General features: G+C 39.0%; 1 protein-coding gene across 2 annotated transcripts in view; it reads right to left on the reverse strand.

Moving 5' to 3' along the window:
* Window positions 1-16,336, reverse strand: part of LOC150078385 (cancer-related nucleoside-triphosphatase homolog) — an 86,528-nt gene that overhangs the window by 50,278 nt on the left and 19,914 nt on the right. The window lies entirely within an intron of this gene.

The raw sequence follows: 16,336 nt of genomic DNA on the forward strand, positions 1-16,336 counted from the left end.
CTTCTGAAATTTGAAATGATACCCTGATCCATAGGTTGGATAAGGGATGTCACATTTAGTGGCAGGAACATAATGTTTTTATCAATATCAACAATGCTTGGGGAGTGTCCAGGTGCATTATCCAGGAGGAGAAGAATTTTAAAGGGCACATTTATCCTCTCACAATAAGCCTTCAATTCACGATAGGGTTCATTGGAAATGTGGGATTCAAAGACAGCTGCTGTAATTCAAGCTTTCTTATTAGACTACCATACAACTGGCAAATGCTCTTTAGAATAACCCTTGAGTGATCGTGGATTTTTGTTGTGATAAAAGTGATAAAATAAAACCCGATGAGGGGTTTAATTTTATGATCTCCAGATGCATTCTCTCCTAACACCAATGTAAGGTAATCCTTGGAGACTTAAACCCGGAGCCATCTTCTCTTGCACCAAGCCAAATGTTCTGCTTAGCATGTGCTTCCAGAGAAACCCTATTTCTTGCACACTGAACACTTGTTGAGGCAAATAACCATGTCTTCAACTGACATTTGGAGTTCTGATAGAAACTCAGCAGCAACTGAATCAGCTGCTGAAGTCTCACCTGTTAACTTAAGGTTATGGAATTCATGTTGCCTCTTTGGCAATTTTGGATTAGGCTCAATAGCATTCAGGTCACAAATTTTTCACTTCAGCCTGGATTATACCGCTGGATGTAGGAATAACACAGTGATTTTGATTTTCAGTCTACGAGTCAATGTCCTTTGCAATTTTTCCACAAACAGCAGCCTTATCTGTGTAATCTTACGCTGTCATTCTCATTGCACTTTTATAACTATCCTTAATTTTCTCAGCTTGATTCCTTATTGTTCTTATCAATTCGGAGACTCCTGTGGACCTGACTATGTCAATAGTCCATTTGATACATTTATACCTCTTAACCACATCTAATTTTTCCTCAAGGGTTATGGATTTCCTTTGTTTTTTGCTGATGGTAGCACTCTGGTCACTGTTTTCACATTTTTTCACGGAGGTCAATTTTAAGTTAACTACAATGTAATATGTTGCACAAATTTAAGAAAACAAGGTACCCTTTTTGATGCTTCTGATTCTGCAGCTGCAGAGAGACTGAACACTCACTCCCAATGCTGTGAGCTTACGGCACATGCACAGTGGTTGAGACCAGTTTTTATTTTGATTTTTTGAAACTGCTTTATAATGAAAACATGTAAAGTGAGATTGTGTATAACAAGGGATACCTGTCCCTACATTTATTCTATATCACTTAGTTGTTGTGGCACACTACTACCACTTCCTAACCCATTGTTGCTCTTCAGATAATGACATGTCAGTACTGCATGTAACACATACTCTTGCAGAGAGTGACAAGAGAACAGCGCTTAGGTTTTTAAAAAAAAATAAAGAAAAGAAGAGGTATGCTAAACCTTTTACAATTAAGTTTAAAAATGGTTAGGATTTGTGAGGAATCTTAGTTTTGTGAAATGGCTCATTTGTGATGATTAGTTTTGTGTCAGAAATAATTTCTAGTAATTTCTGCATGACTGAAGAGAATTCCACAAACAATTGTAAGACTCCAAACCTTAAAGTAATTGGTGATAAAATGCTTACATGATTTTAACTAACCTATCTTTAAATGCAAAGTATAAATTACACCCCCATTATTAGTCTGTTTGGAATAAATAAGTATGGTAAATCTGTATTAACAAAAAACAATTTAAAAAGATAAAGATGGTAAGAGCTTTCAAATCTTTGCATTAATATTTATTGCATATGCTGATGAAATACAAATTCATGAAATAGAAATATCATACAGCATCAAAGTAAATGAATAGCACTAATTTTAATTCTGGACTGGATTGTATATTTCTAGTATAAGGCAGGAAGCATCATTAAGCTCAAAATGGAAATTGTATGAACTCAATCTCAGTATAAGCATTCAAAAGACAACTTATTAACAAAACAAAGTAAATTTAAGAGTATAGTCCAATGCAACTGATTGCTGCTTAACAGTTAATTAATAAAGAAATACACTAATGTGCTAATGTCTCTAAACTTCATTTTTGTTAAGCCTCTCTAAATTTCATTAAGCAATTAAACTTATGATTTTTGCAAGATAACTATTAATGCAAGCATCTTTAACCTATTATTTTCGATCACTAGGTGTTTTCAAATTTAATTTAATGTTTTGTTTAATTAGCATTACCAAATTTTGTTTAATTAGCATTACCAAAATAAAGGTGAATCACCAAAAAATAGAAGAATGATGATATCCAGCTCGGGACCCTGGATATGCTAGAAATGCCAAGCCCATAATCACCAGGTGTGACCTCCCCAGGGTATCCCTTTGTATAAAGCAGTGGTCAGGCCACACCTTTTGAGTACTGTGTACAGGTCTGGAGGCTTCATTTTAAGAAGGATGTAGAGTTACTGGAATGAGTACAGAGAAGGGCAACAAGATTGGTGAGAGGAACAAAGAAGCGTTTCACCCATCCCCTCGCTCCAAATGTTTGTCAAGTTCTGTCTTGAATCTATTTAAGCTATCAACTTCTACAATGACAGATTATTTAGATGTATTAATTAGTAGTTCTTTAGTTGTTTCTCCAGGACCCTCAAATAGTAATGAGGTGAAATTATCATCCCAAAACGTCTGAGTAATGCAATTTACTTTAGAATTAGCATTAGTTGAGGCCTATGATGCAAGAAAGCAGCATCAGCCAAAAAAAAAAAAAAAATCCCATTTCACCCATCCGGTAACTCCAAATTAAATTTATTTATGCTATCAACTTTCACAACAACAGATGGAAGTCTGTTCCAGCAATCAACTACCCGCTGGCTAAAGACAAATCTATTCTATTCCATAGATCTATTCTACAACTGCCTTACCTCAATTTGAATCTATGCCCCCTCAGGTTCTTAATCTGAACAAGCGAAAGTATCCTGTCAGTAGTGAGCCTGCTCAAACCATTCAAGGCCTTATACACCTCAATCAGGTCACCTTGCAGGTACCTACTCTCCGAATACTGCAACTTGCAGAACTTAAGCCTTTCTTCATAAGCACGCTCCTTTGTTCCTCTCACCAATCTTGTTGCCCTTCTCTGTACTCATTCCAGTAACTCTACATCCTTCTTAAAATGAGGCCTCCAGACCTGTACGCAGTACTCAAAAGGTGTGGCCTGACCACTGCTTTATACAAAGGGATACCCCGGGGAGGTCACATCTGGTGATTATGGGCTTGGCATTTCTAGCAGGGTCCCGAGCTGGATATCATCATTCTTCTATTTTTTGGTGATTCCCCCCCCCCCTCTCTCTCTCTCTCTCTCTCTCAGGGTAATCCAGAATTTTGGCTGGTGCAACATAAGCCTCAGGCTTCCTTGCACCATATGGCTAATAATAATAATAAAGGACATGATGGCCCAGTGGTTAAGACACTGGACTACCACCCTGATGTACCCAGGCCCGAATCCCACATTAGTGGAAGCGAATGCGGCTCTATTACGCTGGGAGACCGATATAATAATATTAGATGATAAAAAAAAAAAAAAAAAAAAGTTACCCCACTGGATTTACCTTCCCCAAGGCCAGAACTATGGCTGGTGCAGCTGGTGACGCCATCTGGTGTCACTCGCTAGAACTAAACAAATAAACCACTGGTCATAAGCCAAAGCTAAACAAGTCCACCTCCATAGATGGATGATGTCGCAGATAAATATTATTCATACTGCATCGAGTGTGACGCAGAATAAAGTCACTCGCATTCAAGCCCTAGGCAGAGGGGTCGGTTCGAAAACTTGAAGACAGTCTCCCAAAAAAGACAGTGAAGCAAGTGGCGCTGTCCCCTGTAAGGCTACCACAAAAGAAGGGCAAGACCATCCAGCCTCACTAACTGGAAGTGTTTCCTGCACAACTACACTAGTGACCACCCAGGAAGGAAGAAAATGCCAATGCATGAAGTGAGCATTGAAATGCATAAATACATCAAGCGAGCATAGTATGAAATAACCAGGCTAGAGACCGATATTACAATGTACAGATCGCAACTACATACCAAGTGGTTAGAACGATACCCAGACATTCAGGTCAGCGATTCAGGTCAGAACAGCGATTACCAGACCAGAAAAGGACCATCATCACAAAGAACCTGACAGCTCCTGCCATCTTGGAAAAAATCAAACAGGATGTCAGCGATCTGCTACAAAGGACAAAGAATATGGTCAATATGGAACCGGAGGAGGAACAGCAAAAAGAAATACAACCCAGAGTAGCCGAAGTGGAAAGAGACGAAGTCATGCTATCCATAATAGAAGACAAATGGAAGAAGGCCCTAACAGAATTCGAAGGAATGGACCCCCACAAGAACCCACATGATACCACAGCAGAGGCCAAACAAAATCCTGTGGAGAGTAACAGACCACCTCAATCGGCAAATAATGCCACATTACCTTGACAACAATGGTGCAACGCTGGAGGCTATCCACACAGCTGTATACTGTGCTGCCATCGCAGCCACTAGGATTAATGGAAAAGAAATGAGACCAGCAGCAGAAGAACCAAAAACAGAAGGAACCACCAGCTTGGGAAAGAAGACTTCAGCAGAAGATAGAAGAATTAAAAATCAAGATAGGTCAGTTGACCCGGTACCAACAGGGTAATAGAAATAAGAAATTGACTGGAAAGGTGAAGAGCATCCTCAAGAGACAGTGCCCACATTAAACAGGAGACCAGAAATCAGAGAATAGGAGAATACTGAGACACACCGAAGCAGAACCTCCTCACACTCAGCAAGAGATCACACCGATACAAAGAGAGCTCCCAGAGGAAAATAAACAACCGAAACTTTGATGAGGACCAAAGATCCTTCTACAGGAAACTGGGTGAAGATGAGAAAGCAGGAAATGGACCACCCAAGAAGAAGACGATCGAAAAGTTCTGGGGAAATATTTGTAGCAGTGAAGTAAAACACAACAGCAAAGCACCCTGGATAGAAGTAGAACGGAAGAAAACGAAGGACATACAAGAGATGAGAGAGTGGGAGATTCGAGAATAAGAAGTAAAACAGTCAATTAGGAACACCCACAACTGGCGAACCCCGAGAATTGATAACATCCGCAACTACTGGTACAAGAAGCTCACCTGCACACACAAGCACCCAGCAGAGCAGTTCACTCGAATGATAAGGCACCCGGAGACAATCCTGAAGTCTCTCACTGAAGGAGTCACATATCTGAAGCCTAAAGATGAAGATGCAAGAAACCCATCGAAATACAGGCCAATCACATGCCGCACAGTTTAATTGGATTATTGTTTTCTACATCAGCATGTTTGGGAGGCAACTAGAGTGAGTAATACTCTTGATCTGATTATCAGTAGTGATTCTTCATGCATTAAGAATCTGCAGATAAAGGAACCACTAGGTGGTAGTAATCACAGTGTGCTGAAGTGGGATTTACTCAAAGAGGTAACTACCATCAGGGGTAAAGGGAAGGGTTTTTCCTTTCGTAAAGGAGACTACGATGGCCTGATACAGTATTTGAATTCTATACAGTGGGACCAACTGATGATGTTACCAACAGAAAATTCAAAATAGGAAGCATTCAAAGAACTTACCTCGGAAGCTACTAGACTTTACATACCAACTAAGAAATATTGTTCAAGGTTTAGGCCTAAATTGATGTCAGAGGAACTAATGAGACGTATAGCAGAGAAGAAAAATGCATGGGATACATATAAATTAATGGGTGACATGGAAGCCTATGATAGATATAAGCTGGTCTGTAACCAAGTCACAAAGGAGATTAGGCAGGCAAAGGCAGATTATGAGAAATCCTTGGCAAAGGATGCAAAGAAAAACAGAAGAGTTCTGTACCTATATAAACTCTAGAAGGAAAGGGATGAATCAGATTGGTCCACTGGATATTGATGGTTCAACAATTGAGGATCCTGTTCAGATGGCTAACAAACTAAATGAGTATTTTGCATCTACATTCACACATGAGGAGTTATTCAGGAAGGGGAATGCCAGAGGTGAAGTAAACTCTGGCAGTGAGCTAGATGATTTTCTAATAACTGAGAGGAAAGTGGAGGAGAAAATTGTTGAGGATAAACATAAAAAAGGCACCAGGGGTGGATGGGATCTATCCAGTTATATTGAAGGAGGCAGCAAAGGAAGTAAGCAAACTCAGCCAAAATTATGAGAGCTTCTTTGGACTCAGGGGAGGTACCCATAGACCGGAGATGTGTAAATGTGATCCCAATTCACAAAGGAGGATCAAAGGCTGACACAAGTAATTATAGACCTGTGAGTTTAACTTCTGTTCCAGGAAAATTAATGGAGGCACTGGTTAAAGAAGCACTGCAGGATCATCTAGAAAAGAATTCAGTTATAGCTCCGACACAGCATAGTTTTGTTAAGGGAAAGTCTTGCCTGACCAATTTGATTGGATACTATGATGCAGTCACAAAAGAACTGGATGCAGGGAATAACTTTGATTTTATATATTTGGGTTCAGTGTTGGGTCCATTATTGTTTTCTATATTTATAAATGATATTGATGATGGTATATCAAGATTAATGTCCAAGTTTGCAGACGATACAAAGGTTGGCAGGGTTGTTAAGGACGCTACTGATGCTATGCTGCTGCAACAGGATCTGGAAAGGTTGAGCAGATGGGCTGAAGTGGCAAATGAAGTTTAACAATGACAAATGTAAAGTACTAAATATGGAAAACAGTAACCCCAGAGTGACGTTTCAACTCTGTGGTACTACACTGACAGTGGTAAAGAATGAAAAATGCCTGGGGGTAATTGCGCAGGTAGATATGAAGTTCTCTGAGCAGTGCAGACAGTCTGCAAGAGTAGCTCATGGTGTCTTGTCAATGATATACAGAAATTTTTCTAGCAGGGATAAGGAAGTGATTATTCCCTTGTACAAGGCAATGGTCAGGCCACACCTTGGGTACTGTATACAGGTCTGGAGGCCTCATTTCAAGAAGGATGTAGAGCTGCTGGAACGAGTACAGAGAAGGGCAACAAGATTAGTGAATGGAACAAAAAGAGTTGCTCTTACGAAGAAAGGCTTAAGTTTTGCAAAGTACAGTGTCTGGAGACCAGGCACTGGCTCAGGTGATCTGATAGAGGTGTATAAAGCCTTGAATGGCTTGAGCATGCTAAATGCTGATGGGATTCTTTTACCAGAATAATCACCTGAGAAGGCATAAATTCAAATTTAGGAAAGACAGATGTAGGATTAATGTGCAGAAATTTGCCTTTAGCCAGCGGGTAGTGAGTTGGTAGAACAGACTTCCATCCCTTGTTGTGGAAGTTGATAGCCTAAATAAATTTTAAGGCTCAGCTGGACAGGTATTTCAAACAAACGCAGGGGTTTCTTGTTTGTTTGTTTGTTATTTGATTTTTAGGAGCATTACCAACTAAGGCCATATTGCTCATTGCTCCACGATATGCGGTGGTCATTCCCTGACCTTTCCGCATCCTCCGTATTTGGTGGTGATGGGCTCGAACCCCGGTCTAATCAAGAAGCTTGTGCTACGCACTGCTGCTCCTTCCCACCTGGCTACGGAGGTGCCTAAACGCAGGGGTGAAATGGGGGTTTTTTTTTTTTTTTTAGTTGTTGGCGCATTGGCTTCTGTGGCCATAATGCATCTCCCAAGGTTTTTGCAGTACTTTGATTCAAGCCAGAGGCAGGATTCAAACCCGCGACCTTTGGATCCGATGCTGCATAAGCTTGCTTTCTTGCATCACATTCCTCGACTAATGCTAATAGCGATGGTGTACTTATAAATAGCAGAGAAGGCATAATTCAAATAGCAGAAGACTACTCAAGAGAATTATACAAGGAGTGAGGGAATGATGCCAGCAGTGAGAAAGATGGATCACAAATTAGCAACCCCAGGGGCTCACATCTGGTGAGTATGGGCTTGGCAGACCCAGGGTCCTGAGCTGGATATCATCATTCTTCTCTTTCTTGGTGATTCCCTTCTACACACACACTCTCTCTCTCTCTCTCATTTTTTTTGGCTGGTGCACCATAAGCCCCAGGCTTCCTTGTACTATATGGCTAGTAATAATAATAATACATATGACATACCCGATATTCTTCCTGATGAGGTAGAACGTGCATTGAAGAAAATGAAGAATAACAAAGCCCCGGGAGAATATGAAGTTACTGTAGAGTTTTTAAAATTGGGAGGAAGAGACATAACACAAAAACTGGTAAGGCTCTTCCCAAAATGCATTAGAAAAGGTGTGATGCCTAAGCAGTCAAATAATACAATCATAGTTTTGCTGCATAAGAAAGGAGATAAATCAGAAATTGGAAATTATAGCCCAGTGAGCTTGTTATCCCACAAGTTGTTCACAAGGATCATTACAAACAGATTAGAAAGAATAATTTATGAGAATCAACCGAAAGAACAATCTGCCTTTAGGACAGGATTGTCAACTATGGATCACCTTCACGTATTATCACAGCTAATGGAGAAAGCAAATCAATATAAAACACCATTATGCCTGGCATTTGTGGATTATGAAAAGGCATTTGACTCCATACAGCATAAGGCAATGTTTTGGGCACTGGAAAGACAAGGCATAGATGCCCCATATATTATGATTTTAAAGAAAATATATGAGAATGCTACCTCCTTTATTAGACTAGACAAAGACAGTAGCAAATTTAAAATTGAGAAAGGAGTTTGACAAGGAGACACAATATCTCCGAAGTTGTTTACTGCTGCCCTTGAGGAAGCTTTCAAAAGATTAGACTGGTCACAGAAAGGAGACGATGTGAATGGAGAGTACCTAAACCATTCACGATTTGCAGAAGACATTGTGGTCATAAGCCACGATCCCAAAGAATTAGAGGAAAATCTTAATCAGTTATGCACAGTTAGTAAGGATTTTGGACTAAAGATGAATATGGCTAAAACAAAAGTAATGATGAACAAGTATGCCACAGAAAGAGACATAATGATTGAAGGAGCAGTAATTGAAAAGGTGGAGTCATATAGTTATCTGGGACAAGTCATTAGCTGTAATAATGATAAATGGCTGGAAGTCAAGAGAAGAATAAATTTTGGATGGATAGCATTCAGGAAATATAGTCACATACTGAGGAGCAATATCCCAATTTGTCTGAAATGCAAAATAATGAACCAATGTATACTCCCCACCATGACTTATGGAAGTGAAACGTGGGCACTCACCAAAAGAATGGAATAGAAGCTGAGAACTACACAGCGAAGAATGGAACGATTTATATTGGGAATCAGACTGTTAGATAAGAAGAGAAACACATGGATTAGGCAACAAACTCAAGTAAAGGACATTCTTATCAAAACTAAAGAACTAAAATGGTCTTGGGCAGGACACATAGCTCGAAGACATGATGACAGATGGACTAAGAAAATAACAGAATGGTACCCAAGAGGAGCTAGAAGAAAATGAAATTCATGAGTTTGTGGGTAATAAATGGATGGCCATTGCACAAAACAGAAGGAACTGGAAAGGCCTTCATCCTGCAGTGGATTTAAAATGGCCGATGATGATGATCTGATTGACATAGCAGTACCCAACACTGGCAACCTGCAGAAAACCCATGGGGGGAAAAAAAAAAAAAAAATCAGGAAGTACACAAACCTAAGACAGGAGATCTAAGAGATTATTATTATTAGCTGTATAGTGCAAGGAAGCCTGAGGCTTATGCTGCACCAGCCAAAAAAAAAACCTGAATTACCCTAAGAAAGAGAGAGAGAGAAAAAGAGAGAGAGAGAGAAAAGAGAGAGAGAGAAAAAGAGAGAGAGAGAGAGAGAGAGAGAGAGAGAGAGACAGTCAGAAGTAGAAGGGAATCACCAAGGAAGAAGAATGATGATATCCAGCTCAGGACTCTGGGTGTGCCAAGCCCATACTCACCAGATGTGAGCCCCTGGGGTTAATATGGCATATGCAACAAGTAACGACCATCCCGATCATCATGTCAACCACAGGTATGGTGCCAAAGACCCTACATAACAGCCTAGCAGCAATAGGTCTCCCAGTGAACACCTACAAGGAACTCCAGAAAGTTGCAATCCTGAACCTGTAGGATAATCAGAGAGTTTCTCGACCAACAGTAAACACCAGACATAACAACAACCACCCTGTGTACTTGGTAGCAATACCCATCATGAGGTGGAATCCCCAATCAGGGAGAAATAATATAAGAGCAATAATAATAATAATACAGTCCATTCCGGTTATTTGGGACAAATCGGGACTAGTGCATTTTGGCCCGATTAAGCGGCTGCCCCAATTATCCGAAGTTTCGTGTAAATAGTTAAAAATACAATGACCCTTTACAATTAGTTCAGTGTACAATCAAATCATGTTACGACGAACTCAACATAGTAAATACCATTCACTATACGATGTGCAGTAAGCGCCGGTCATTGTGATCATGTTTGTGAATTGAATTTTAATTCTATTAAAGAGCGATTCTAATTAGCGAAAATAGGAGGAATATTATCCACAGGCTATAAAAGCAAAGATATATTAAGCACAAATTTACCCTTTATTACCTTACCAATTAAAAAATTAAATGACACATGAAAATTGGAAGAATATACGTGATAATCGGAATAATTAATACGTACTGTAATATGTACATACGAACTAGTTGACATTTCTGTTCACTGACATTTGTGGGTGGAGGTTAAAATTTAAAACAGTAAAAAGATAAGCAATCAAAAACAAAGAACACGGCACACACAAATTGCAAGTAACATGATACGTGCAAGTGAGAACCGAGTAACGAGTTACAAAGCTTTAAAAATACAAATGAAGAGAAGATCTGAAAATTAATTTTTTTATATGATTGAAGATTTCGTGGAAGTGTAAACACATTTCACCATAATAACTCACAGAATTCCAGCTGTCGATATTATTGCAAATTCAGTAAGATCGAGTTTACTGTCCGTTTATGATAGATTTCACTAACAGAAAAGACCAATAAACAGGTGACTGCTAATTGTTTTTATTGTTTTATGGTTGTGACCTCCAGAATTTCAACCGAACCATGTGGTACCATCACAGACAATTGTAGGGTAATCTCCAGTGCTGTGGTCTCCTGCCCTGATTAAATGGCATGCTGTCCCAATTAAGCGAAGTAAACCCTGGATATTTTCTCGATTGGTTTCTGTTTTTTAAGATTTGCCCCAAATAATCGGCTGCCCCGATTAACCAGAATCCACTGTAATAATAATATTAATCACCTTGTTTCTGCTAGCTTTACTTTCCACATATGGAAAAGTCATATATGCTTATGTTACAAAACAATATTAATTACTTAATAAATTTTTTGTAAAAAAAAGGGGGCAAGTAAAACACTTTATGCTTATTAAATTAAGCCTCTCCTATTAGTTCATAGTATGAGACAACATGAGGAAGGTTACTGTGGGGTGGTCAACAACCTTTTAGTGATTGCATTTTAGTTTAGAACACAAGGAACTTATTCTTCCTAACTTGAGAAATTAATGTTGTAGTCTCTTCCTTTAAAAGTTTATACAGTAATATCCTGACATGTTTTGTGTTGCATTGGAAAACTCTTCCATTGCAACACAAACTTTTGGCAAATCCTTCTCTAGGTGTCTAGGTACCTTTACAAGTTTCTAACACCCCGCCCCCCCAACACCTGTACAGTACTACTAGTGACAATACTAACATAAAATAACACTAATAATACAATACTGTATTATAATACTTACTAATATTAATATTCACACTAGGTGGTATGACTCTCACCAACCAGTACAATACCATCACTTTGCTTACTGAAAGCCTGAAATGGTTACTCGGGTTTAGTCTACAGAACAAATTTTCAAGCATCCCCTCCCCTCAACAATCTCCTTCATGCGCATTAAGTACTATAGGGTTTTGATACTTTGTATTTAGGATTTTCATATATTAAAAAAAAAAAAAAAACCCCATACACTAACTTTCTTACCCTTATTACTAATGCTTCTCAAGCTATTAAGATATGGATACTCAGAAATCCTTATTTTGCATTTTCAATAAAGTGGCAGGTTTCTCTCTAAATATGAATGGTTTGCCCAGTATAATATAAATTATGCTAGCATGTATATTTGGATTCATTTGGACAAATGCCTGGCTTCATGGACAACATTCATCACTTGGTTGCCTGGTAAATCTGATGTTCCTTGTTTTACTAGTAGGGTCTCATACTTTGAGAATGATGCCCAAAGTTTTTCAATTAGCAAATTACAATTGCTGGCAAACTGTTCAAGTCATTTAGGTGTTTATATAACTAGGAGTTTCTTTCCTTCTTTTTTAGAACATCATTTCGGTACTTTTTGACCATATTTTTAATTTTATAAAATTACTTCTAGTTTCATCTTAACTGGGTTATTTTTCAAGGTATGTACTGTGTTAGTTGTCTGACGGTACATGGGTGTTTCCCCCCCATGTACTATGAAACAGATGTCTGGAGAGTGGCATGTTCCGCGGGCTCTCTGTTATAATATATTAACCCCGGGGGCTCACATCTGGTGAGTATGGGCTTGGCACACCCAGGGTCCTGAGCTGGATATCATCATTCTTCTCTTTCTTGGTGATTCCCTTCTACTTTTGACTCTCTCTCTCTCTCTCTCTCTCTCTCTCTCTCTCTCTCTCTCTCTCTCTCTCTCTCTCTCTCTCTCTCTCTCTCTCTCTCTCTCTCTCTCTCTCTCTCTCAGGAACTTTTTTTTTTTTTTTTCCTGGTGCAGCATAAGCCTCAGGCTTCCTTGCATCATATGGATATTAATAATAATAATGTGTGCGTGCTGGTAAACTTTCATCGCTATCTATATGTCTTGCAAGCCTACAACACACTAAAATAATCATCCAGAGGAGTCCGGGTTAATCATGATCATCTACTAGTTTAGATTAGGACATATCTCACGTATTCTTCAGCTTTACTCTGAGATGTGTAGAATAAAACTGGTAACATCGGGAGGCGCTGTGTTCTACGCTCCGACCCTCTATTGAAATAACAGAGCCTCAAAGTGGCCGCAATGATGATTCTTTATGAGTTCTAATTCAGTGGTTCGTGTGTAGCCAGAGAATGTCATGAGGCAAGGTTAACAAACAAATATGGTTTATTACATACATTTTACATATAAAAACATTACATATAAAAGTAAATTAAATATAGCATAGTGTGATTATGCAATTGCTCTACTGTTATGATATGTTATGGGGAATTGCAGGTACATTAATCTGTGTGTCTTCGTGTAGTAAAGACAGACAGCATTTCCTTTCCTTTGGACAAATACATTCGTCTATCTCAGCATTTATATAAGCAAAACAGTTATTGGGTCAGATTATAGTAAACAACATAGTATTACTTTAAAGTTAAAACATATAAAAGATACATCTTTAAAAGTTATTTCTAGGAGAAGAAAGGTGGGTGTATCCTGTGTGATAATTCTAAAGGGAATATAACTCTCTAGCGGTTCATTTTATGCAATTCTATTTGCTAAGACATGGATAAACTTACCGAAATGCTTCAGAGCACGTCTGGGCGTGAGTTCTATCATCTCTGGGATCATCGAGAGACCAAAAACTTCTTCTAATGCTTCAATAGCCAAAAATCAGGACTTCAATAACGATAACTTCGACGACAACAACGCCCTTCTTTGTTCTGTTCTCTATATATATAAGTTTGACCCTTTTTGCTTTTCCCACGTTTATGCAGGTGTTCATTTTGTCGGATAGAAAAAAGGTTTGTGCCTGACATCTTTAGGGCCTGACTCAAACCGGAGACGATATTTATGAAGGGGTAAGGAGAGCTTTGCATATTCATGTAGGGTTGCTCCAAGGGGGTTTTATGCGAGTCTCCACATTACCAAACATTCCGCTGATACGTGATTCAGCCAGCATCAAAAGTATGACTCTTACGGGGTGATATTTCTCCCTAAAAGCGTCACAGCTCTCTTCCTGTTTTTTGTAAACAATGCGTCAGGACGCTGTTCTGGCCGAATTAATGACCTTTCGCTGCTAGTCGGCACATCTAACAGGGCAATACTATTTCACGGGTGCGGCATCACCTGCACGCTAAAGGGAGAGAGCGACGCGGTCCTCTCCGATGGGGGGGAGAGGAAGTTATCTTACTTATACAGGCCGTGGAAAAAGTATTGGGTGTTTTGAAGCAAATATTGCATATTAAAGATAAGTCCAAGGGGTAAAATGAAGGCATATCACAGGTAACTTTGATTTTATTGTAAAAAATATTTTTGCATTTCCAACAGTGAAATATTTAATTGTGGCTGTCTCCATTATACTGTTAAAATAAAAGGATGACATTACAAGGAGCACTATTTTGAACTATTTCTTGCCTTTATTTTTTAGAACAAAAATAAAGTTATATATTCCATAGCTTCAAGCTATGGAATATATAACTTTAGTTGTAACAGTAAGAAAAACAAACAAAAACTTGCATAAAAAGCATCATAAGAACTTTAAGACAGAACTTCATATTACATAACACAACATTATTGTTATCATCATTATTAGTTATATGGCACAATGTATCCAGTTCAGAACCCTGAGTGTGCCAAACCCATACTCACCAGATATGAGCCTCTGGGGTAACATAAGCTGTTGATAGAACTTTAAGGAGATCTATCCTGCTACTTATTCTCAGTGAAGTGGCACACCCAAAAAGCATAGTTTCAAGATTACAGTCTCCTTATTGGTGAAGGTAAAAAAACAGTGTGTCCAACAAAGCATTCACTGAGCTACTTAGTTGCAAATGTACTGTAACCCAATCAAGTTGCACTCCCATGTCTGTGCTCCATACATCACACAACAGCTCACATCAACTTCACTCTCACTGGGTTTTTGTCACTAGGATTGTTGTTGTTGTTATTTGGTTTTTAGGAGCATTAGCAACTAAGGCTATATTGCTCTGGGGATATGCGGTGGTCATTCCCTGACCTTTCTACATCCTCTGTATTTGGTGATCATGGGCTCGAACCCCAGTCTAATCAAGAAGCGTGTGCCACGCACTGCTGCTCCTGCCCACCTGGCAACGGAGGTGCCTGTCATTAGGAACCACCTGCTAGCTGATGAGAATCTATTTTCAAAACAGGCTGCCATAACTGCTTCAACTTTTAAATAAGATGGCAGCTTCCTCTTTCAGGGATCAACATCATCATCATCAGCCATTTTCAATCCACTGCAGGATGAATGCCTCTCCAGCAACTTTCCACTTCCTTCTGTTTTGTGCAATGGCCATTCATTTACTACCCACAAACTCATGAATTTCATCTGTTCATCTCCGTTGTTGTCTTCCAGGTTTTCTTCTAGCTCCTCTTCAGTACCATTCTGTTATTTTCTTAGTCCATCTGTCATCATGTCTCCAAGCTACGTGTCCTGCCCAAGACCATTTTAGTTCTTTAGCTTTGATAAGAATGTCCTTTACTTTAGTTTGTTGCCTAATCCATGTGTTTCTCTTCTTATCTAACAGTCTGATTCCCAATATAAATCGTTCCATTCTTCGCTGTGTAGTTCTCAGCTTCTCTTCCATTCTTTTGGTGAGTGCCCACGTTTCACTTCCATAAGTCATGGTGGGGAGTATACATTGGTTCATTATTTTGCTTTTCAGACAAATTGGGATATTGCTCCTCAGTATGTGACTATATTTCCTGAATGCTATCCATCCAAAATTTATTCTTCTCTTGACTTCCAGCCATTTATCATTATTACAGCTAATGACTTGTCCCAGATAAGTATATGACGCCACCTTTTCAATTACTGCTCCTTCAATCATTATATCCCTTTCTGTGGCATACTTGTTCATCATTACCTTTGTTTTAGCCATATTCATCTTTAGTCCAAAATCATTACTAACTGTGCATAACTGATTAAGATTTTCCTCTAATTCTTTGGGATCGTGGCTTATGATCACAATATCATCTGCAAATTGTAAATGGTTTAGGTACTCTCCATTCGCACTGACTTCTTTCTGCGACCAGTCTAATCTTCTGAAAGCTTCCTCAAGGGCAGCAGTAAACAACTTCGGAGATATTGTCTCCTTGTCGAACTCCTTTCTCAATTTTAAATTTGTTACTGTCTCTGTCTAGTCTAATAAAGGAGGTAGCATTCTCATATATTTTCTTCAAAATCATAATATATGGAGTATCTATGCCTTGTCTTTCCAGTGCCCAAAACATTGCCTTATGCTGTATGGAGTCAAATGCCTTTTCATAATCCACAAATGCCAGGCATAATGGTGTTTTATATTGATTTGCTTTCTCCATTAGCTGTGATAATACGTGAAGGTGATCCATAGT

Source organism: Mastigoproctus giganteus, chromosome 11, assembly GCF_048544385.1.
Source record: "Mastigoproctus giganteus isolate SK-2022 chromosome 11, ASM4854438v1, whole genome shotgun sequence".
In the NCBI taxonomy this organism is placed as follows: Eukaryota; Metazoa; Arthropoda; class Arachnida; order Uropygi; family Thelyphonidae; genus Mastigoproctus; species Mastigoproctus giganteus.